Below are 23,907 nucleotides of genomic sequence, written 5' to 3'. Positions count from 1 at the left end.
AGTTATAATTAAAATACAGCTGCAGTTAGAGACAGTTTTAAATAATCTGTGATCATCCATCTGACCTCACAATACATTGTCTTTTAGTCTTATTTGTTTTAAGAGTTTTATGTCATCAAAGAGACCACTTAAAAATGAAGAGTTTCTTTGATTTGACCAAATTAAAAATCTCTAAAATATTATCAAGATTAAGATGACCATCAAACCAAGCTAAACCGCTTGACTTTTTGCACCAGAAGTGGAATAAAGTTATCCAAAAGCAGTGTGTAAGACTGGTGGAGGAGAACATGATGACAAGTTGCATGAAAAAAATGTGATTAAAAACCAGGATTATTCCACCAAATATTGATTTCTGAACTCTTAAAACTTTATGAGCTACATAACCAGGATTCGAACCAGCGATCTATCCACCAAAATAGAGGCAGTGCTTTAGACCACTGGACCACTCTGAGCCCCCATTATAGTTTTAAAAGGTTTATAAAAATGTTATTTTGGAAGATTAATTGTTATTTTTGATGCTACCTAAAAGATGTTGAAAATAGCTAAATATCAATAAAATAGTATAATTTAATGACTTTAATGTCTGTAATTCATTTATCTATTTAAAACCATTATAATAAAGAACATTTTCCCATGCACTGCACTGTATATCACTTTATAATCATTACATCGCCTTTCACAGTGTCTTGATGAATCACAGAGGGCATGTTGTCTCATTTATCTGTGGTAAAACTCTAAGACCTGATTTTTCGTACTGCAGACGCTCTAGTTGTAAAACTGGACAAGTGCTGTTTGCCAAAAGTGCTAAGAAAAGCCATAACAACAGGCATGACAACAGCAAGTCTCATCTGAGACGCCCCTTCAGTTATTTGAGTCACCAGAAGAAAATAGCTTAATAGCGAAAGAGGACAAATCATTGGGTGCCTAAATTATAGGTATGGCCAGCAGAAAAAAAGCAGTTTTCCCGTGGGTGCCACTCGGAAATCAGCCAATGAAGCTAGAGATAAACTCTGAAGGCATTAAGATTGTAAATCTCATTCCTTAAAGCGCTTAAAGAAAGTAATAAACTCTGTTGTTTATTTTCTATCGGCTGAGAGACTGAGTAGAAATGTTGTTTATAAGCATGAAAAATCTCATTCTCACACATTCTGTATCACCTGAGTACTAAACCTGTTTCACCTGTGTGTAATTCACCCCTGGGAATACTGTTTAGTTTGTTGTCTACTTTGCAAAGTATTGCCAACAATCTGCTGCATAGTGAATGCTTGCTTTAGTGTTTTGCTTGTGAGTTACTGATCTCTGCATGTTTACATTTAAAGAAATGTGGTTGCTAAGAATAAAAAATGGCTCAATTTCTAACAAGAAATTTCCATATTCCACACTTTATGGAGGACTCTATCACACGACTGTTTTCAACCAATCATGAAATGCTTTCATGTTCTGCATCACCTGAGTACTAAACCTGTTTCATCTGTGTGTAATTTACCTCTATGTATTAATACTGTTCAGTTTGTCTTACACTTTGCGAAGTATTGCCAACCTACCTGATGCATATTTAATGTTTGCTTTAAGAAAAAGATAAAGATAAAAAAGTAATAAGATCTGCCAGCTTGTTGTTTATTGTCTATTGGTTGAGAGACTGAGTAGAACTGTGCTCAATTTCTATTGAGAAATTACCATAATCCACCTTTTAAGGAGGAGTCGTTCACACAACTGAACTTGTCTTATATTCTGCATCACCTGAGTACTAAACCTGTGTGTTTCACCTGTGTGTAATTTACCCGTGTGCACACTTTTCAGGTTGTCTTTCACTTTGCGAAGTATTGCCAACTTATCTGTTGCATGGCGAATGCTTGCTTTTGTGTTTTGCTTGTGAGTTACTGATCTCTGCCTGTTTATGTTTACCCAAATCCTAAAATATAGGTATGGCCAGTAGAAAAAAAGTAATTTTTCAATAGGTGCCAATTGAAAAAATGGAAACAAAGCAATAATTAAAATCTCACTCCTTAAAGCACTAAAAAGGATGAAGAATGGCTCATTTTCCATCGAGAAATTCCTATAATCCACATTTTATGCAGGACTGTATCACACAACTGTCTTCAGCGAATCTTAAACTGGTACCACTTTAAAATAAGACTACCTTTATAAAGGGTTTTTAAATGGTTACTAATTAGGTTGTAAATGCCTTATAAATCATTAATAATCAGTTATAACACGTATACGTATGTGTTATAACTGATTATTAATGATTTTTAAGGCATTTACAACCTAATTAGTAACCATTATTAACTAATTGTAAACCATTTATAAACCCTTCATAAAGGTAGTCTTATTTTAAAGTGGTACCCTTAAACTGATCTCAAATTCTGAATCACCTGAGCACTAAACCTGTTTCACCTGTGTGTAATTTATTCTGTGTATTAATAATGTTTATTTTTTTTGTCCACTTTGCGAAGTATTGCCAACGTACCTTTTGCATACTGAATGTTTGCTTTAGTGTTTGGCTTGTTCGTAACTGATCTCTATAGGTATTGTCATCAGAAAAAAATAATTTCCCATGGGTACCACTGGGAAATCAGCGAACAAATCCTGATTGATTGTAAAACATTGTAAATCTCACTCTTTAAAGCACTAAAAAATAGTAATAAGATCTGCTTGCTTGTTGTTTATTGTCTATTGGCTGAGAGAGGCTAAGAGTAGAAATGCAGTCGTTAATCATGAAAAACGGCTCAATTTCTATCAATAATCTGTTGAAAATAAGAACTAAAGCAGAATGAAAAGATTCTCTTAAAACTGATACATTCATTAAATGGCTCATGTTTTCATTATTTTGTCCAAAATCCTCTGAAAGTGCTGAAACTGAACCTGGCAGTGATTTTTATCTCTTACTGAATGAAGTCAGGGTGAACTAAAAACAAACAAAACCATTTTTAGTCGAGATCAAACCCTCAGTATTAGTATCCAGCCAACAGTGGAGGAAATAATGGATTTGATTTCAGAGCAAAACAGAACAAGTCAGATCCCATTCAGTAACAAAGCTAACCTAAAATAGCACAGACTGGCTAACAAAGCAGCGCAGTGGCTCAGTGTAATGCTAACTGAAATAGGTCATGTGATGAAAACAATAGGCACATGCAGCCCAATACTGACATCATATTTTATTCTATTCTATTGTATTATATTATTTTGTTTAACTTATTTAAATACACACCTAACTTATGATTGCTGTATTTGAAATCCATATATTCTCAGTATATTTCTGTTTTTTTGTTTAGTTTGAAGGGCTAATAAACATAACTCATTAAGTTATTAAACTAAGTTTTATTTAATTTATTTTCCAAAAAAAAAAAAATCAGAGCTTTCCATTGAAACTCTGAAACTTCTAATTTAAACTTTTTTGATCTCAGTTAAAAGTGAAAGGTGGTTGAAAAGACCTTTATCTTTCAGCCAATTTGGATATATATCGAAGGGGGGGTTATACAGCTCTGGAAAAATTAAGTGACTACTTCAGTTTCTCTGGTTTTGCTATTTATAGGTTTATGTTTGAGTAAAATAAACATTTTTGTCTTATTCTATAAACTACAGACAATATTTCTCCTTAATTCCAAATAAAAAATATTTTCATTTAGAGCATTTATTTTCAGAAAATGAGAAATGGTTGAAATCAAAGAAACTCATCATTTTTAAGTGGTCTCTTATTTTTTTCCAGAGCCGTATATGCTTAATCTAGCAACTAGTTTTTTAACCCTAACTGATGCAGGGAGTAGCTTCTCATTTGTTAAACAGCTATGTGGAATCAAACAGAGAAAACATATACGAAGATGATGAAACTACTAAAACCAGGAAAAGGACTGTCCAATGCATTTTTTCAAAAGGGAAGGAGAGTAGGGGGAACATAATTGTTCAAGAAGGAACATGGTTGGAAAAAATTATTGATTGATGTTGATCCACAATAGAATTATAGATAAACAGCAGTAGAAAACAAAAAATATGATGTTTTGTCATTTATTTTAAAATGTCTGGTTGTTGTCTCTACTCTCTTTTCTGAAAAAATGTGCTCCGGTGTTTCTATTTAGCTCTGCTTTAGATCACTGAATCAGTTGTCTCTGAAGAAAGACAGGATTTGACTTTCGCTCATGAATATTCATAAAATCATTCAATATATCGCCTCTGATTGGCTGATCGCCTCTTTTACTAGCTACTGCAGACCAGACAATGGAGGTTGAGTTTTATGTGCAGCATCATAAACAACTATACAGTTCTATAGTATTTCACAAAGAACAAGAAAAAGTGGATTTTAGCAGAAAGAGACCTTTAATAGTGAAAGTAAGAGCATTTCAATGCATGCGTTGCAGTGAAGGCAACTGAATGAATTGGAAATTGGAATTGGGAAAATCATTCTTCTTCTTACAAGGGAGTCCTATTAAGTGAGAATGTTCAGGATGTGCTGGAGAAGGCTTTGGCCAGTGTTCAAAATCTCTCAATATCAATACCAGATATTGGGAAGAAATCAATGCAGCTCTGAACAGTAAAAAAAAAAATTGTGACATTGCAGAAGCTTGTGGAAACAATGCATTTATAATCAAAGCTAAAACAGATGTTAAAACAGTTTTTTCGTACTTTTTTATGGCCGTAGATGAACAGGCACAGTGTTGATTTTGTTTTAGATAATAAAAGGAGGGACATGCTGTACAGCAAGACTTCCTGTTGCACACAGGCCAACAGATAAAAGAACATAAGTGTCCTCAAACTACCTCCCTGCAGATACACACACACACACACCAGTTCAAAAACCTGCTTATTTCCTCCTTCACTCCACAGAGCATGAGCCAGATTATCACTCTGCGGCTGCGGCTGTTGTTCCTGAGCGTTAGAGGAGGATATTTGTGAGAGTGTTGGTGCGGGTGGAGGTGGGACAGGTGTAATATTATATAAAGGAATGACGGGCATCGCTGAGAGCTCTAGAGAACAGGATGGAGTTTCTGAATAGCCATAGTGTGGGTGTGTGGTGTACTAGCCTGTGGGTTGCGTTCACACACGCTGTCCACTGTTGTTGTGAGTGTGTGTGTCTGAGTGTGTGTGTGTGTGCACACTGATGGGCTGTTAGATCCATCACATGCTGTTAGGCCTGTCACAATAATTACATTATCGACTTATCGTTCGATAAATGGACATAACCTCAATATTTCTTTTAATAATCGTGATATCGTCCATTGTGTTTGCACTTACAAAATGCACGTAAATATGCATATACTGTGACTGTGGGCGTGGACACCGTGACGCTGTAGTGCAGAAGCACAGAGAGACACAGAAACAGGGAGTAAATTAACTCAAAACATACCTTTATTAGGAAAAATGGAAAAATCAACACCCAAAACCATTCACCATCAGCATATCTCTTGATTAAAGGCTGAGGCAAAGTCTTTCCAAAGCTGGTCCAATGTGGGCCAGCTGGGGCAGACCGGGGCTGCACGTCATGGTGTGGGGCAGACCCACAGTTCCCCTGTCTCCACACTATACACTAGGGTTGTCACGATACCAAATTTTTGACTTCGACACCGATACCAACTGTAGTATCACGATTCTCGATACCAAAACGATACTTGGAAGAAAAAAAAAACAATAAAAATATCTGAACATAAAATGCAAACGTTTTTATTCTAAAATGAAACATTTGAACAAAAAACAAGTTTCGTTATTATAACCTTAACTATAACATAATTATCTAAACACTTCCTAAAAACTAAAACTAAAACCAGAGGTAATGGTAGCCTGACTATGTGAACCTGACGGGCGGGCAGAAGTTAAGTTCTGAATAAGGAAAATAAAGAGACAGAAGAACATTACAATGTTATGTTCATTTTAACACTCACTGCTCCGTTTTATTAATCAACCGTTTACCGTTTTTAATAAGCCCATGTTCAGTGTAACGATCAAGCAGGCTACGTGCCTGACCACAGATTTGCGATGGAAACGCGAAAATGTGAACATCTTGAGCAGTCGCTAGTAAATCTTAGTAAAGCTACAGACAGAGCGTATCTTGACTAACTCCACTAACCTGTCGACTTCTCAGCTCTTTGTAGAGATCAGGGTGCTTGTCTGCTAAATGAATGAGCGAAATATGATCAGAATTATGTTAAATAACACTGTAACATAGAAGCATAGAACTATTATTTAATTTAAATGATTTTTAAGAACAGCTAAACACAGTGCTGCAGGTCAAACGCGGAGGTGTTCACGTGCGAGAGAGAGAGAGAGAGAGACACACAGAGAGAGACACACAGAGAGAGAGAGATTTGCGTGTTCTGATGTGAGCTACTCACAGGTAAAGGTTCTCTTTTATCTCCTCGTGCTCATATTCTAGTCCCACACATAATTCTGCAGCTCCCTCAGTGTTTTCTGTCGTATTTTGCGGCTAGCACGAGTGCTTACAACTAACACCGCGGACCGCGAGGTGCCGCCGCGCTTGTGCCGAATCCGCTGCTGAATCCGACTCCCGCTTCGCGCACAGAATCGGCACAACACCCCCCGCTGTACAACTGCGGGAGTGAAAACAGCGCTAATAAATAAAGTAGTTTAGTTTCACTTTCAGTTTTCGTTATTTTATTTAAAAATAAAAATATAAATAAAAAACAGATGCCTACATCTCAGACTATTTTCCCACACTTCACTCCTCGCGCCCGTTTTGTCCACAAGTCGCGGACGAGAGACATCTGTTATTTTAGCCGTCGCCATTCTACACTCGCTGCTGCTCTGCTGGCTTGCGCGTGAATCGATTCATTTGTTCAGAACACTAAGTTTATCTGAATCCTGCCACACCGACTGCTGCGGTGTGAATCAGTTTTCTTATGAACTGAATCAAATCGTGCCTACTAATTTGACTCATTTGAAGCTAGTGACTGGGCTATATACAGTATCGAAAGCATCGAACGCTAAAGAACCGAATCGTTTGTGATGACGTAGTATCGAAAAAGAATCGAACCTTCGGTACACTGTGCAACTCTACTATACACGATGTGTATATATTTATATATATTATTTATGACTATAACCTACTTTGGTTCAAGATGGGAACTTTTGCGGGTTCCAAAATTAGGTGCAATTCCTTTGTTATGATATTATGTTATCGTTATATTAGTGCAATTAAATGTTCTTAAAATGCCAACAGTATAGTTTATCGCAAGCATTTCTGGGACAACATATCATTTTCAAAAACTTGTTATCGTGACAGGCCTACATGCTGTGCTTAAGCTCCACCTAAGACAAATCAAATGAGCTGAATGCCAAAAACCAACCAATCACAGCCATCCAAATAACAGAATTAGGAGTTAGTGTTCTCCTCCAAGTGTGTTCAGCCCTCCAGTTTAGCTTCATTTGTCTTTAAAGCACATTTTAGTTCTGGTACCATTGTTTTAACTAATTATAAACCATGCATTTATTGCTTTTAAGGGATTTTCACAACTATATATTATCTGGGACTGGTTAACTCACTAAAATGGTTTTGCACCATATTTTAAAATAAGTTGTATTGCATTGAAATTGGATGTGATTTCTGCCAGAGTTGCCGGAGGTTTTTTATTTATTTTTTTTTTTGCATGGACAAGTTCAGCCAGATGCTGCCGGTCACAATCATTAGTAGTGTTTGATTCATACACTGATTCATACACTGATTGCTTTCGACCGTTTCTGTCTCAGGATGCCACTCAGGTGCTTGTGCAGTCTCTTGTCATCTCAAGACTTGACTACTGCAACTCTCTACTGGCTGGTCTTCCACTGCGAGCCACCAAACCACTACAGTTAATTCAGAATCAGCGGCAGCACGACTCGTCTTCAATCTCCCGAAGTTCAGTCATGTGACTCCTTTGCTGCGTTCCCTCCACTGGCTTCCTGTTGCCGCCCGCATCCGATTCAAAACCCTGACGCTGGCCTACAAGGCAAAAAACGGACCAGCACCTTCATACCTGATGGCGATGGTCAAAGTCAGATCTGCACCAAGAGCTCTTAGAGCTTCCAGTACGGCTCGGCTCGAACCTCCATCACTCAAAACACACAGAAAACAGACATCCAGACTCTTCTCTGTGCTGGCACCAAGGTGGTGGAATGAACTTCCACTGGATGTCAGAACAGCAGAGTCACTCACGGTCTTCAAACGTCGACTGAAGACACATCTTTTCAAAGAGTTCCTAAACTAATAAAAAAAAAAAAAAAAAAAGGTTCCTAGGGTTCTTAACATGATTAAGCTCTATGTATCTCTTGATCCTAGTCTACAAACTAGCTTTGGATATCTTAAGTAACTTTGAAGCACTGTTGTAAGTCGCTCTGGATAAGGGCGTCTGCTAAATACCATAAATGTAAATGTAAATGTAAATTGCTTTATTTCATGTTACACCCCAAACAGAATAAGGCAAAACTACTTTTCTGTATTACAAAAATCCTCTAATTTAACAAAATACCCACAGAAAAAACATCTGTAACTTTACAAAATTAAAATGCTTGCTGTGGTTGGTTAAAAGTCTCACTCAAGTACTGAAAAAGTCAGCAGTGCAACAACCACAACTAACATAAGAAACTTTTGAAAAAGTACTTTTTTTTAAAGATTTATATCCAAATCAGTGGTTCTGTTGTCTGTTTATATTGAGCTGCTCTAAATAAAGAGAGGAAATGAGCTGGAAAAATCAATAATGAAAATCTTCTGAAATTAATCAGGTGCTAAAAAGAAGTTCTGAAGGTCGGAGAAGCTGTTTAGTTTAAAGTTGCATTAGATGGTTTTAATTCACATGGATTTTACAGGATTTTCTCATTCATTGTTTTATCTGGGAAGCTGTTTTTATCTGCTTCATTCAGTGGTTTCTGATGCTGGTAACTCTGATAAACCTGTACAGCAGAGGAAACTCTTGCTATTCCTGGGTAGTCCTGATGAGTGCCAGTTCTATCATTGTAATGTTTTGATGGTCTTTGCGTTGATTGCACTTGAGGATACTTTCAAAGTTCTTGAAATTCTTCTTTTTAGATTGACTGATCTTCATTTCTTCAATTTCTTTATTTAGTTGAGTAGTTGTTGCTTCTCATAATCTGGATTAGAACATTACTCAAATATTGACTATTCACTGTATACCTGTAACTCTACCTCTTCACTACTTTACTTTAACTGATGCTCTCAAACACTTTATTAAGAGACAAGAAATTCAAGTAATTAACTCTTGATGAGTTCAGCACAGCTGTTAACTGATAAAGCTGACTGAGAAATTCCAGCAGAGATGTGAAAAATTTTCTAATCTAAGCAAGAGATGCTACTTTTAAGGATCTAAAATATAGCAATTTGTGTATTTATGCATTTATTGTAATGCATTGTGTTTTGTGGATGCATCTGTTATTTAGTTTCCTTTTCAGTGTGGAACCAACAAGACAGTTAAAAGCAATAAAAGCTAATACTATCCTTTATTCTATTTTATACCACAGAAATAATTTTAGTTTTTCGATATTTAGCTATTTATAGGTTTATGTTTGAGTAAAATGAACATTGTTGTTTTATTCTATAAACTACAAACAACATTTCTCCCAAATTACAAATAAAAATATTGTCATTTAGAGCATTTATTTACAGAAAATGAGAAATGTCTGAAATAATAAAAAAGATGCAGAGCTTTCAGACCTCAAATAATGTAAAGAAAACAAGTTCATATTCATAAAGTTTTAAGAGTTCAGAAATCAATATTTGGTGGAATAACTCTGTTTGGTTTTTAATCACAGCTTTTTCATGCTTCTTGGCATCATGTTCTTCTCCACCAGTCTTACACACTGCTTTTGGATAACTTTATGCTGCTTTACATTACATTTTACATTACATTACATTTGGCAGATGCTTTTGTCCAAAGCGACTTACAATAGTCAAGTACAATGTAAAATAAGTTTAAAGGAAAAACATCTTTGGATAGGGATAAAAGGAGGTCAAAGGGGAATAATAGGATAGAGGAGTGAAGGAGAGGAAGAAGGAAATGAGGTTAGAAGTAGTTAGTGTGTTAGAGGTGTTAAGAGAGTAAGTGCTCTTTGAAGAGCTCAGTCTTCAGGAGTTTATTAAAGATAGTGAGAGATTCTCCTGATCTGGTAGTGGAAGGTAGTTAGTTAGAGGTGTTAGGAGAGTAAGTGCTCTTTGAAGAGCTCTGTCTTCAGGAGTTTATTAAAGATAGTGAGAGATTCTCCTGATCTGGTAGTAGAAGGTAGTTAGTTAGAGGTGTTAGGAGAGTAAGTGCTCTTTGAAGAGCTCTGTCTTCAGGAGTTTATTAAAGATAGTGAGAGATTCTCCTGATCTGGTAGTAGAAGGTAGTTAGTTAGAGGTGTTAGGAGAGTAAGTGCTCTTTGAAGAGCTCTGTCTTCAGGAGTTTCTTAAAGATAGCGAGAGATTCTCCTGATCTGGTAGTAGAAGGTAGTTAGTTAGAGGTGTTAGGAGAGTAAGTGCTCTTTGAAGAGCTCTGTCTTCAGGAGTTTATTAAAGATAGTGAGAGATTCTCCTGATCTGGTAGTGGAAGGTAGTTTGTTCCACCATTGGGGAACTCTGTATGAGAACAGTCTGGATTGCTTTGTGTGAATGTTTGTTTGGTAAAGCGAGGCGACGTTCATTGGAGGAGCGCAGCGGCCGGGAGGTAGCGTAAGTCTTCAGGAGCGAGTGCAGGTAGGAAGGAGCTGTTCTGACATCACCTTGTAGGCGATTGTAAGAGTTTTGAATTTGATGCGAGCATCAACTGGTAGCCAATGGAGCTCAATGAGCAGCGGGGTGACATGTGCCCGTTTTGGCTGGTTGAAGACCAGACGTGCTGCTGCGTTCTGGATCATTTGGAGTGGTTTTACTACACAGGCCGGGAGGCCAGTTAGCAGGGCATTGCAGTAGTCGAGGCGTGAGATGACGACCGCTTGCACCAGGAGTTGGGTGGCCTGTTGCGTCAGGAACGGTCTAATTTTTCGGATGTTATAGAGCGCAAAGCGGCAGGATCGAGCAACTGAGGCCACATGGTGCGTGAAGGAGAGCTTTACTCCTGGTGCAAAGATTCAGAGCTATATATATTACTTAATTCCTACTCATAACAGCCTCTGATCAGTATATTACAGTGCGTGGTGAGCGATGGGGATTACTTGGAATAAAACCCAGTGGCTATAATTCTGTAGGAACATTAGGAACAACAGAGAAATAAATGTCCATATGCTGGATAATATAAATATTTACAATATAAAGTGCAGGAGCCGTAGAAAAACAACTATTTTTGCAGTGCATTTCTTTCTGATGGGACAATGATTAGTAAGCTTGGAAGCAAATGGCTCTTTCTCAGCTGCGCTATTCAACAGTAGGCACTTATTGGCAATTTAGCAAAATGGTGAATCATCATCCTGTTAATGACTGGAATTAAGTAAATGCCACTACCTCTCAGCACTGCGCCACAAACAACCTGCTCAGAAGAAGAGCAGGGGACGTTATGTCACCAGAAAAAGAAAACACACACGAATACCTGTCCATATATGTGTGTGTGTGTGTGTGTGTTAGGTATGGGACAAAAAAAATCGATATCGTGATATATTGTATATTGTTTTAATTTATGATACATTATCGATATGTGGCTTAAAATAAGGATATTTGATATTGAAACACTGGTAATCTAAACTCCTTAAGACTCGCCATTAATTAGCCCTATTAAAGTTATTTCGGTAATAATTTCTATGAATGTCATCTCTATAAGACTCTATAAACATATTTCTAACACATTATAATGCATTCATAAGGCATTATTAACATGGCTATACATATTTATAAAACTCTATAATTCATTATAGCCATGTTTATTATTATGCATCATGAACTGTGATTATAAAGCATTAATAGCTGTGCTTATAACATGTTATACGTCAATACCAAGAAACTCAGTCCCAGCTTGTAGACTTGTATCATGACCAAAACAGCTTCCAACTTATAAACAAACCCTCAGTAATCCTATAAATATATTTTAACCACTCATGAATTATACTTGTCTTGAATATAATATTAGTTATAGTCAATTATAATGTATTATAACAGGTCTTTGTGCGCTCTAAGTAAAGTGACAGACATTCATTGTGGGACTAGATTATTAAAGATAGATATAAACTATTTTAACATGTATATCATAAGCACAGCTTATAATGTATTATGATCACAAGTCATTATGCTTAATAAACACGGCTATAGTGGGTTATGCATTATAATATATTATGAATGTAACTATAGAGTCTAGTAAAGATGACATTCATAGAAAGTTTTACCGTTATTTCTTCATTACCTGATCAAATGTATAGGGTTAATACTGTAAACTGTAAACAAAAAATATATATGTAACGTGAAATGAGCCAATCAGTGTTCATCACTCCATTTAAGAACCAGGTGAGCTCTGACTTTGGCGTGTTCGTATCTTAACAGTGTGGCGGTTTTGTGCGTCTCACTAGAGGATACTGACCTGCTTGCTCATACTGTGAAGATACACCAGCAGCTCATTTAAGGGAACAGTAACGATATTTTATTCTTTATTCTCTTTATTGTTCAGTTAAAGCACCTATAGGAATGGAATCTGATGACTGATTGTTGTCAGGGTTTTAATCAGTAACCTGAACACACCTCACTTCCAGACCACCACACCCGTCAGTGTAGATTTAATTCAAACTCTGATGCTATTTTAACAGCCCAAACACAAGGCGTGAAAACGGACTGATATGGGAATTTTACAGATTGAAATATTCCAATACTGTGCATGTCTATATTAGAGAGTGTGTGTGTGCATGTGTGTGTGGTGTGGAGTGAGGCCAGAGTGGTGAGAGTTTGCCCAGAGTGCTGAATGGCCTTTTAGAAAGCAGGAGCGTAGGTGTTCTCTCTCTCTCTCATACTGATATCATTCTGATATCACTCCATCCCAGGAGGCCTGCTGTTACCTCGTATCAGCCATGAGGTTTGGAAATGAAAAGATATATACTGTACATCATACCACAGTTAGTTCCGACCCTGCAATATGATTGGCTGAGAGGCGTTCTATGAGTGACGTTATCAGCTGGTAATGCACTGTAACCAAAGCTCTCCATGTATTACTGTATTACTCCGCCACATACAGGAAACCTAGCAATGATGCAGCGCTTACAAGCCAAATACAAACCAAATGTGATGTCATTACACACCACTGGGAGTGCAGAATCGCCATGTCCACACAAATAAATAAGCCCAGCGATTCGAAAATACGCATTATTACACACATTATCAGCCACCAATATCAGGTTAAAAGTTGTTATTATTAAAATAAAAGCTTAAGTGTATATATTTTCCAGTTAATATAGAGTATTTTAAGCTGAATATAAAGTAGGGAACCCTTCTATTTCTGCAGGTCTCGCCGCTTTCGGTCGCTGAAGTAAACAAAACTTAAATTGTTAAAAAATATATATATTTTCTTTTAGTCAAACAAGAACTAGACTTTAATCTATAAAGATTTGTCTCCTGAAAACCATTTATTTGGAAGAGTAAAGCGCTTCTGTTTATTTACAGTAAGCTTAGATTTACACAATTTTGACTGAAAAGGACGAAAATAGAGGTCACCACGCTAACCTAACAACGATGCAGCGCTTACAAGCCAAACAGCGCAGCTACAAACAGAGCAGCAATGGAACTATTTTAAGTTGCAGAGTGTTTATAACCGAACCAATCGTATTTTCTCCTCCTCTTTAACTCTTTAAAATCTTTCAATAAAAAGCAATAAAGGAACTGTGGTATAATCAAAATAATACACACAAGGTTCGTGCTATAACGTGTAATACTGGCACTGCTGTGCTGATCAGTGCCAATATTACACATTATAGCACGAACCTCGAGTGTATTATTGCTTAAATACATACAGTATATTAATCTCAAAAGCATGTGCATTTTTTTATTCCCTACACTGTAAATATGTAAGTGTGTAAGACACTGTTGTAAACAGTGTTTATTTAATAACTGTCACAGAAAATCGTAATACACAAAACAAGGTGTGAGGTAATTACTGCCACTCTGCTAGAGTGTAAATACGGTGTGAATTTCCCCATTCAGCCTAAATAATGGCTTTGTTTGGGGACAAACAATTGAACTTAGTTTATTGAACTCAGATAAATACCTTTAATAAATCAATGTTTTAGACTAAACCCAGTGAAACTGAGACATAATGATTAACATTAAAATAAATAATAAAATAAAGCTTAAAATCCTGTAATAATGATAATGTTTTATTTTTAATTTTTACATTTTTACAAATCCGAAGGTGCTTCCAACACCTGTATCTACCAGTGATCTCCCAGCTCTGGACTCATTTTGTGTATTTTTGACTATGATTTTGCCTTGCTCTTCTATACTGCCTACCTAATTTTCGACCTGAACTGTCTCACGATCCTTGGTATGTTTTCTGCCTTACTGAACCTGTTTTTTACTATGATTTTGCATTATGCTTATTTAATAAAGACTTTTTATTGTATTTGCACTTGTCTCATCCCTGCCCTGGCTCTGCCATATGTTCTAAGCAAATATTAAACCCCATACTTAAGGCAAAGTCAATTTGTAAATATATATTTTTAAATATATTTATCATTACTTACTGTTTCATTTTGTTACACTTATTGTTTCATACAAAATCATATTAATAGTTTTTTTTTGTTTGTACTGAATGTATGAAAATGCTACATGTATACTAAATATATCATTGATAATATAATAGGGCAGTATTGCCCACCCCTACATGTCAAAATGCTAAAATCATTTAGATGTCTTTACACCCAACACCATCATTATTTATTAATATTTGATAATGGGGTTTAAAAAAGGTTAAAAGTACAAATCCAGACAGCGGTAAAAGGACATATATATTTCCCTTACTGAGGCACTGAGACAACTGCACCCTTAAAGAATCCTATTCATCTCAGAACACTCTGTTACAGTATCAGTATTTTAATACTAAAGTCTTCTGTGTAGAAAAACATATGTAATTATTTAGTGAACAAAAAACAAGAAAATTAAATATATTTTACATTCTTCAAAGTAGCTCCTCTTGCTAAACCCTGCATTTATTACAATGGACCTCACATATTTTCTTATTATTTCAAATGTAATTTTGCGCATAACAATAATTATGTGTTTTTAATCAGAATAGACAATAAACAAGCCAAATAGTTTATAAGCCAATGAAACAATAGCTTAGCCCCACCCACTGCACTAGAAAAAAAAAACAAAAAAAAACAAGCACTAGAACCAGATATGGAAATTAAAAGAGCTCAATTTCGCTAAATGTATGTAATTTAGTGGGATGGCTTGTGAACAAAAAGGCCAATATCATATCTAAAATAAAAATGTTAAACACAGGCTTCCAATAATCCAATAAACATAAAACGTTACAAAGTTTAGATTAAAGATTTAACTAAAAAATTAGTTAGGATTTATTGTAAATAATTCACATCTCTGCTGGATTTTCTCAGTCAGTTTTATGAGATAGAGTCACCTGGAATTCAGGCTTTCAGTTAACAGCTGTGCTGAACTCATCAAGAGTTAATTACTTGAATTTCTTGTCTCTTAACGAAGTATTTGAGAGCATCAGTTAAAGTAAAGTAGTGAAGAGGTAGAGTTACAGGTATACAGTGAATAGTGAATATTTGAGTAATGTTCGAATCCAGATTATGAGAAGCAACAACTACTCAACTAAATAAAGAAATTTAAGAAATGAACATCAGTCAATCTAAAAAGAAGAATTTCAAGAAGTTGGAGATGAAACTGGCACTCATCAGGATTGCACCAGGCAAGGAAGAGCGAGAGTTTCCTCTGTTGCACAGGAGAAATTAATCAGAGTTACCAGCCTCAGAAACCACAAAATAACATAAGTATTTTGGTTTGTTTAACACTTTTTTTTTAAGTTACTACATGATTCCTTATGTGTTCCTTCATTGTCTGAATAACTTCAGTATTCATTTACTATGTAGGAAATAATTAAAAAAATCTAAACATCCTTTATATTGTTGATACAAGCTTGATGTAATGTTAATTCAGTCTAAATAAACATTGCAATGCCAACTGATCAGTATTACACATTTTATCTTTTTATGTTATTTTTGCACATGACCACAGATCTCTCTATCATTCTCTCTCTCTCTCTCTGAGTAAACTTTAGAGGGAATATGAAAGCGATGTATCAGTAAATCCCACACGATTCTCATCATTATTTATGAACACTTGTTTTAGACTCTTCACACACACAGATCACATGTAAAATTAGTGCACGAGAGTTTCGAAGGCATGTAGTGATGTTTCTAATCAGATCAGAACTACAGACAGCAGAGCTGCGCTTTAGTGACACATGGCTCTTTTGTTGCAAACATTGCATCAAACGCTTCAAATGCTAATTGCGCCCCACGGACGTCTTTAACTACCGCTGTCAGGATGTATCTCTGTTACCTGTGTGAATAAGCTGCTATAACAGTGTAGCAGGAGGCTGAGGAGGCTACGCTCTATTCTATAGATTTAATCACCAGATCTTCAGACTGGTGTTCTGGATCTACACTAGTATAGAAGTTAGACTCTGGAGATCCAGCTTCACCTAAGAGTTTCTGATCAGATGATGCTGAAGCTGATTTTTACTCACCGGAGGATCCGGAGTCTGGAGTCCAGCGCTCTCCTGCTCTCCTGCTCTTCACCTCCAACAATCAACACCACGCAGAGATACAGCGCTGATACTCCCTCCAACTCCTGCAGCTCACTGCAGCTCCCAGCCTCAACCTACCAACTACTACAACTCAGACACCAGCTCTCTCTCTCTCTCTTACGCTATATGTCTCTCTCTGTTACTTTCTCTCTCTCTCTCTCTCTCTCTATTACTATCTCTCTATTTCTCTCTCTTACTCTCTCTCTCTGTTACTATCTCTCTCTCTATTACTATCTCTCTCTCTATTACTATCTCTCTCTCTATTACTCTCTCTATCTCTCTTACTCTATCTCTCTCTTTCGATTACTCTCTCTCTATTTCTCTCTCTCTGTTACTATTTCTCTCTCTGTTACTATCTCTCTCTCTATTACTCTCTCTCTATCTCTCTTACTCTCTATCTCTCTCTTTCTATTACTCTCTCTCTTACTCTCTATCTCTCTCTCTTTCTATTACTCTCTCTCTATCTCTCTCTTACTCTCTCTCTCTGTTACTATCTCTCTCTATTACTCTCTCCCTATCTCTCTTACTCTCTATCTCTCTCTTTCTATTACTCTCTCTCTATCTCTCTCTCTTACTCTCTCTCTCTGTTACTATCTCTCTCTCCATTACTCTCTCTCCATTACTCTCTCTATTCCTCTCTAGCTGTTACTCTCTATTATTCCCTTTCTCTATTATTCTCTCTGTTACTCTCTCTCTATTACTCTCTATATTACTATTAGTATGAGGAATAATCCTATTGTCCCACCTTAGTCTGTATCTATCTTGTGTTTGTCTTTTTTTGTGTCATTTCTGCTCCTTTCCTCTGTTCTCTTGTTTGGTTTTCCTCCCCATGTGCTCCTTGGCTTCACATGGCTCTGTTTTGCTTATGGTCTTGTCTCGGTCTTAGCTCCACCTTGTCATCTGTAATCTCTCCTGTCACATTTGTAACCCTGCCCCCTCGTTACTTTCACAGGTGTCTCTTGTCTGTTCCTGTGCATAAATACCCCATGTGCTCCTTTGTTCTCTGTTGTGCTTTTTTTTTTTGTGTTTGACCCTCTGTCTCTATGTAAGATCTAGCCTCTCTATTTTAATCCTTTCTTAGTAGACCCAGTGTTTTATTTGATTTCTCTTTGTTTATTCCCTTTATCCTGTTGTTTTGTGTAAGTTTAGCTTCTGGTTTGTTTTCTTTAGTTTATGTTTCTTTGTTTGCTTATTTTGCTCGTTGGTTTATCAGTTTTATCATTAGTTCTTTGTTTTTTATTGTTTGTTTCAGTAGCCTTAGAGTTTGTTTTACTTCCCTAGTGAACGAGACCTGAATTTGCATACTGCCTCCACCACGTTGCACCTATATATAATCCCAGTTGTTAGTTTTAGGAGGATTTTATCAGGTTCCTGAATTATGTTTCTAACTAAATAAAGGCAGATATGAAAGGGTAACAGTGTTTAAAGTTTGGGGGATTAATTAAAAAAGCCTCTAAAACAAACTCCTCTCTAAAATGACTCTCCTGCGAGTTCCTGTAATTACTACAGAGGGCAGGACCTGATCTTATGTAAAGCACTGGCCCTGCTGCTTTTCCAGTGTAAAATTGAAGCTCTGTGGATGTGCTACATGGGCGTAATTGTGGTATCTGTGGCATTTATTTGCTGTTCCAATTGTTTCTCAGTGTGGTGACTTCTCTGTACTGCTGGCAGTCTGCCTGTTAGAGGAGCAGCTTCGAGTGTATAATTTGAACACGTCATAAAGCGGAGGTTTTCCAAATAAATTAGGGCCAGTCTTTATTCAACTCACCCAGATAATGATGATACTTCAGTGAGAGCAGGCTGATATTAAAGAGGAAATCTCCTCACACCCCCTCACCTCCAAATATAATTGTTGACAACATGGGGAAGGATATTTTTGGCATTAAAACTCAAGAAGTTTTTTCTGGGCTTCTTTGTTGATAAAACTCAAAGTTACAAAGAACTTAAGGGCACAAATCTCCTGGACTTCTGGTTTAGAAAACCAGAAAATAAAAATTATTTCCACTTGGGTCTCAACTACCACTATAAACACTCCAATCACCCACTAGATCAGTTGAAGAAACTCCATTTCGGACTGTCTTGAAGCCCCTCAGACAGTACGCAGTAGGATTAGACCGCAGACTTTGTCTGAGGGAGGGATCTGTAACTACTTTTCATGGCAAGTCAGCAGATAAGGGTGATTAAAATAACGATACTTTCAAATAATGAGTTTTGCGCTTCTGTCGCAGTTAAGCATAAACTAGCTTGTTTGTTTTTTGCCATTTAGCACAAGCTAACACTAACGCGGTAAATGCTCAATGTAAACATGGGGCTTTTTTTGCATAGAAGTGACAGAGCCCTTAAACGGCTTATTCTGAAAGAGACTGAAACTGGTAAGAATAGAGCTGGTGAGATCTTTATCTTTATGTGATTTTGTGTAAAGAACTTCACAAACATGTTTTGTACTATAGCCCATAGACCTATTCTAACTTGTGTAAAAAGAGGTTTAATATGTCGCCTTGAAGTAAGTCAAGCAAGACTCATTAACCCTGTAGATGTTAAAATACTGATTATATATTTTTCTGTGATCTTTAACTTTAACTTCCTTGGTTGGAGTATTAATATTAGGCTAAATACCTAATTTCTCATCTGTACCCTACCCCTTGTTTTGGGTGTCACCTTTGCACCTTTAGTCATGCAGCATCATTAGGTGCCATAATGCACCTTATAATGCACCATTTAAGGTGGAACGGGAAATGCCACTAGCTAGCTAAAACTCCATTTCTGTCTTCTGGTTGAAAAGCTCAGACAGTACACAGAAATGATTATCCAGCAGACTTTGTTTGAGTGAGGGATCTGTACCTACTGTGCACAGCAAGTCAGCAGATGAGAGAGATTTAAATACTTTCAAATAATGAGTTTTAAGTTTGTTCACATTTAGCCATTTAGCACAATAACGCATTGAAACTACCTTATACTGTACATAGTTAACGCGGTGGTTATCCTAATTATTACCAAGATTCTGGCCGTTAAGTAATAAAAACAAAGGGGTACAATTAAATTTGTCCTATGCAACAAAAACCTCAGAAACAAAAGTCAACAAACATCTAAAAAACAGAAATGTTGTCCTTTGTAAAGCAATCACCCGATGGGAAAAAAGCTATAAATTATTGCTGTCCAAAACAGCAACCATACAGGAGAAAAATAAAACCTTCTTAACTTTTAATAGAAGTCAATGTAAAAAGAGTTTATTTCAGGTAATTTTGGAGAATCCATTCGTGCATTCATCAAGAGGTTTTGACACAGAGGAATGGACCATTTGTATGTTCAAATTATGTAGAAAACTAAAAATCGTCAAAATAAAGATACTTGTTTTTCGTTGAACAGCAATGTTATGTTTAACTGTTTAAAATCGGATGCCATTTAAAACCACCAGAAAATGTCTTTTGGACCCAGTTTAGACTGGATATGGTTTTTGGCCCTTAGGATTGTCGAAAATCAATCTGGATCACTCTGAAAATGGCAAAAAAAATCTGATTTGGGCTGGAAATCTGAACATTTGTAGCCTTAGAGTAACCAACTAAGTCCACTAAAAAGAGCACATTCATACCATTTTACAGAATCCTCAGATGGTAAGATGGTAAAAAAAAAAAGATGGTAATTTTGGTGATTGTCCTGAGATGGTTGTAATTTAACCTTAAATATCATATCTTCAGACCTGAGGTCTCACATATCCTGGCAGTACACCAACATTTTTTATTGGCTTTCATAAGACTGTCACGTCTTAGCCCTGTCTCATGTCTCTCTGTGTTTTCCCCACGTGACCTGTACTCCTCTGTGTCTCCTGTCTCAGTAGTTTTCCATCACATGTCTCATTTGTAGCTCCGCCCCTTCCCCAGGTGTTTCCAATTCTAGTGTGTTTCCTGTTTGTTAAATAGATCCCCTGTGCCACTTGTCCTCCGTCGGTCTTTGCACTAACCTCTGTTGTTTTTGTCTCTCTGTGTTTCTCCGCATTTATTCCTAGTTTGTTTCCCGTGCTCCTTATTCCTTGCTCTGTGTTTTTCTCTGTTTTTGCCTTATATATATGTATATATATATAGTCTATTTCCTTGTTTATTTCTTAGTGTTTTGCTTTTTGTTGTTTCCCTTGTAAATATATATCCCTGCCCTGTTTAGTTTTGTTTATTTCTTGGTTATTCTTGGTAGTTTCTAGTTTCTTTAGGTTCTTAGCTCTGTTTGTTTCTTTGTTTATTTACTCCCTGTTTGTTTATATCCTTAGTACTTCCGGTTTGTTTAGTTTATGTTCACTAGTTCCTCTCGTTTTTTTTTTTTTTTTGGTTTACTTTATTATTCAGTATCTAGTTATTTCTTTGTTATTTGTATTTGTTATTTATTTATTAAATTTCCTTGCGTCCGTCTCCTCGTCTCCCTGCCTGGGTCACCCCCTGACAAAGACAGATTGCCCAAAAGCTCAAAAATCAATCAATTTTAGATTTTTTTCCATTTAACTGGGAGGTTTTTGGTGGGTTCCTTTAGGAACGTATTCAGGCAGTTAATTGAGCAGAAGTCAGTAGGTTTTAGAGGGAGATAGAGCAGAGAACACTGGAAATTGTGGACTTGTTGTTGTGTTTTAGCTTTAATGCTTCAGTAATTACACTAAATGATCTGTGTGTCGTTTATTTTTGTAGATATTCTGTAGTTAGCAGCATAAACCGTGTGGAAGGTGACCCAGTAAACCGTGCTTTTAAACAGCTCGCTGGTGGCGGTGGGTATAAATGTACGCGCTGCGTGTAACTGGCACATTAAGCACAGAGATGCTGGAATGGCATGAATGTGTTCTGGGTACTGTTTTCAGTCATTTTCAGTGGGCAGGCTCTGGTGGGGAAATGCCAAAATACTGGTACCAGCCTGAAGGAAGGAATTATATCATCTTAATGGCACACATTTATAGTGCTGTTATTGCACAACTGAACAGAGCGACAGACAAAAAAAATCCCTTTAAAATCCTTTAGACCATTTGCTGCTCTAAATTTACATTTTAGCATTACTACTCTTACTGCTGAATGAAAGTTCATGTTATTCTCAGCTGTTAATGATAATTATAATTTAATTAATATGGGGAAGTAGTCAGAAAGATCACTTCAGTTTCTGAATCAGTTTCTCTGATTTTGCTATTTATAGGTTTATGTTTGAGTAAAATGAACATTGTTGTTTTATTCCATAAACTACAGACAACATTTGCAGAAAATCTGAAATGTCTGAAATAACAAAAAGATAAAAAATAACTTTAAATTCCTCTTGATTATATTCCAGATTTTGTTTGTTGATTAAGTGAGGAAAAATGACATAATGTATTGAAAACCAAATTTATCAACCTCAATGTAGGGCTGGACCGAATATGGTTATACTCTTACTCTTATAGAGTGGGCCTTTTTAAATGAAATAAACAATAATCAGGGCCATATTTTAAGGAGCTATAGGCAAGCTGTGATGATTTAGGAGGTGTCAGTGTGTCTTTGCTATCGTAACAACAGGAAAAGTACACCTCAAAACATCTCAAAACATGCACAAAAGGTATGTACTAATTCTCTTAATTAATCATGGGTGTGGATAATTTTGGGCGCAATGTGAAATAAACCAATCAGAGTGTCACTTGCTCTTCACTCCCTTTAATAGTCAGGTGGGCTCTGACTTTGGTGGATTGCTATTTTAACGGTGCAGCTACCTGGACGTGTCCAACAAACGCTTCTCAGCAGAGAAAACTGAGCTGCTGGTTGACGCTGTGAAGGAGCTCCAGCAGCTCATTTACGGGAACAGCAATGTTATTTTATTTACTATTCTGTTGATGTAAAAGACGTAGGTTTGCGTGACAAGATAGCAATAAGCGTCTGACTGTGGATGGCTGTCTAGGTTGTATTCAGTCAGTGATGCACCTGTGTTTTCTTTTGCCAAGGTAGAAATGTACCAGAACACATCTCATTTCCAGACCACCACGCCCATCAGTGTAGATATAGAGTGTTGGTGGGGTGTAAGATAGCAATAAGCATCCCGATGCGCCTTCTGCAAGGTTTAAGATAGGACTCTGAATTCACTTGTTTCAGTTATATATATATATGCACACACAGCTAGTAAATATTGCTGTACACAAATACAAAGAAAATATCCTAATTGTTTTAAGAATTTGTGCGATTCTTTTTTACTCTCCAGCCAGAGAAAACGGCTTTGTGTATCCCAGATTGAATTCATGTCTGCCAAATCGTTCTCCTCTGCTTGACGCCCGGGCCCTGATTTGGAGATATTTTGTTTGGATCTGTTCCTGTGAAGCCAGTGGGAAGAACAACAGTGTCAGTGGAGCTCGCAAACACGTCACCCTATTAAACCACAGAAAACAGGACTTAGCGATTAGGATGATGCTGAGATTTAATCAGATATGCTCTTAAAAATGATGAGTTTCTTTAATTTTACCAAATTAAAAAGCTCTGGAATATAATCAAGAGGAAGATGGATGATCACAAACCATCAAACCACCAAACTGAACTGCTTGAATTTTTGCACCAGGAGTAAAGCAGCATAAAATTATCCAAAAGCAGTGTGTAAGACTGGTGGAGGAGAACATGATGCCAAGATGCATGAAAAAAAAAACTGTGAATAAAACCAGGGTTATTCCACCAAATATTGATTTCTGAACTCTTAAAACTTTATGAATATGAACTTGTTTTCTTTGCATTATTTGAGGTCTGAAAGCTCTGCATCTTTTTTGTTATTTCAGTCATTTCTCATGTTCTCAATATGGACCAGAATCTCTGAGGAATGTTTCCAGTACCTTGTTGAATCTGTGCTACGAAGGATTAAGGCAGTTCTGAAGGCAAAAGCGGGTCCAACCCGGTACTATAGAAAGGTGTACCTAATAAATTGGCTGGTGAGTGTATATACATATGAAAAATTAATTTTCTTATCTAAAGTTTTCTAGTTGCCACAACTGGTGGTGTTTTTCTCCAAAACTTAAAAGTTTGAGTGTGACCCTTAAAACTTACAAATCTAGTGCAGCAAGTTGCCTTGAAATTTTGAGCCTTCTAACCTTTTTTGTTTTGCAATAATTTAGCTCTGATTTATTACAAAAGTTCTGCTGATATGATAAAAACTATATAAATCCATAAACCCAGTTGTGCCAAAAAAGGCATTGTATCATTGTATCAAATCAAATAATGGATTTTAT

The 23,907-nt window shown here is 36.6% G+C and overlaps 1 protein-coding gene across 1 annotated transcript in view; it reads right to left on the bottom strand.

Moving 5' to 3' along the window:
• Positions 1 to 16,827, bottom strand: part of camkva (CaM kinase-like vesicle-associated a) — an 84,698-nt gene extending 67,871 nt beyond the window's left edge. The window contains exon 1 of the mRNA XM_022675533.2: positions 16,653 to 16,827. The gene's annotated coding sequence lies outside the window, so the exon portion shown is untranslated. The remainder of the gene's footprint in view (positions 1 to 16,652) is intronic.
• Between the last annotated feature and the right edge of the window lie 7,080 nt (positions 16,828 to 23,907).

Source organism: Astyanax mexicanus, chromosome 5, assembly GCF_023375975.1.
Source record: "Astyanax mexicanus isolate ESR-SI-001 chromosome 5, AstMex3_surface, whole genome shotgun sequence".
Classification (NCBI taxonomy): domain Eukaryota; kingdom Metazoa; phylum Chordata; class Actinopteri; order Characiformes; family Acestrorhamphidae; genus Astyanax; species Astyanax mexicanus.
This window is presented reverse-complemented; position numbering and strand designations above follow the sequence as displayed.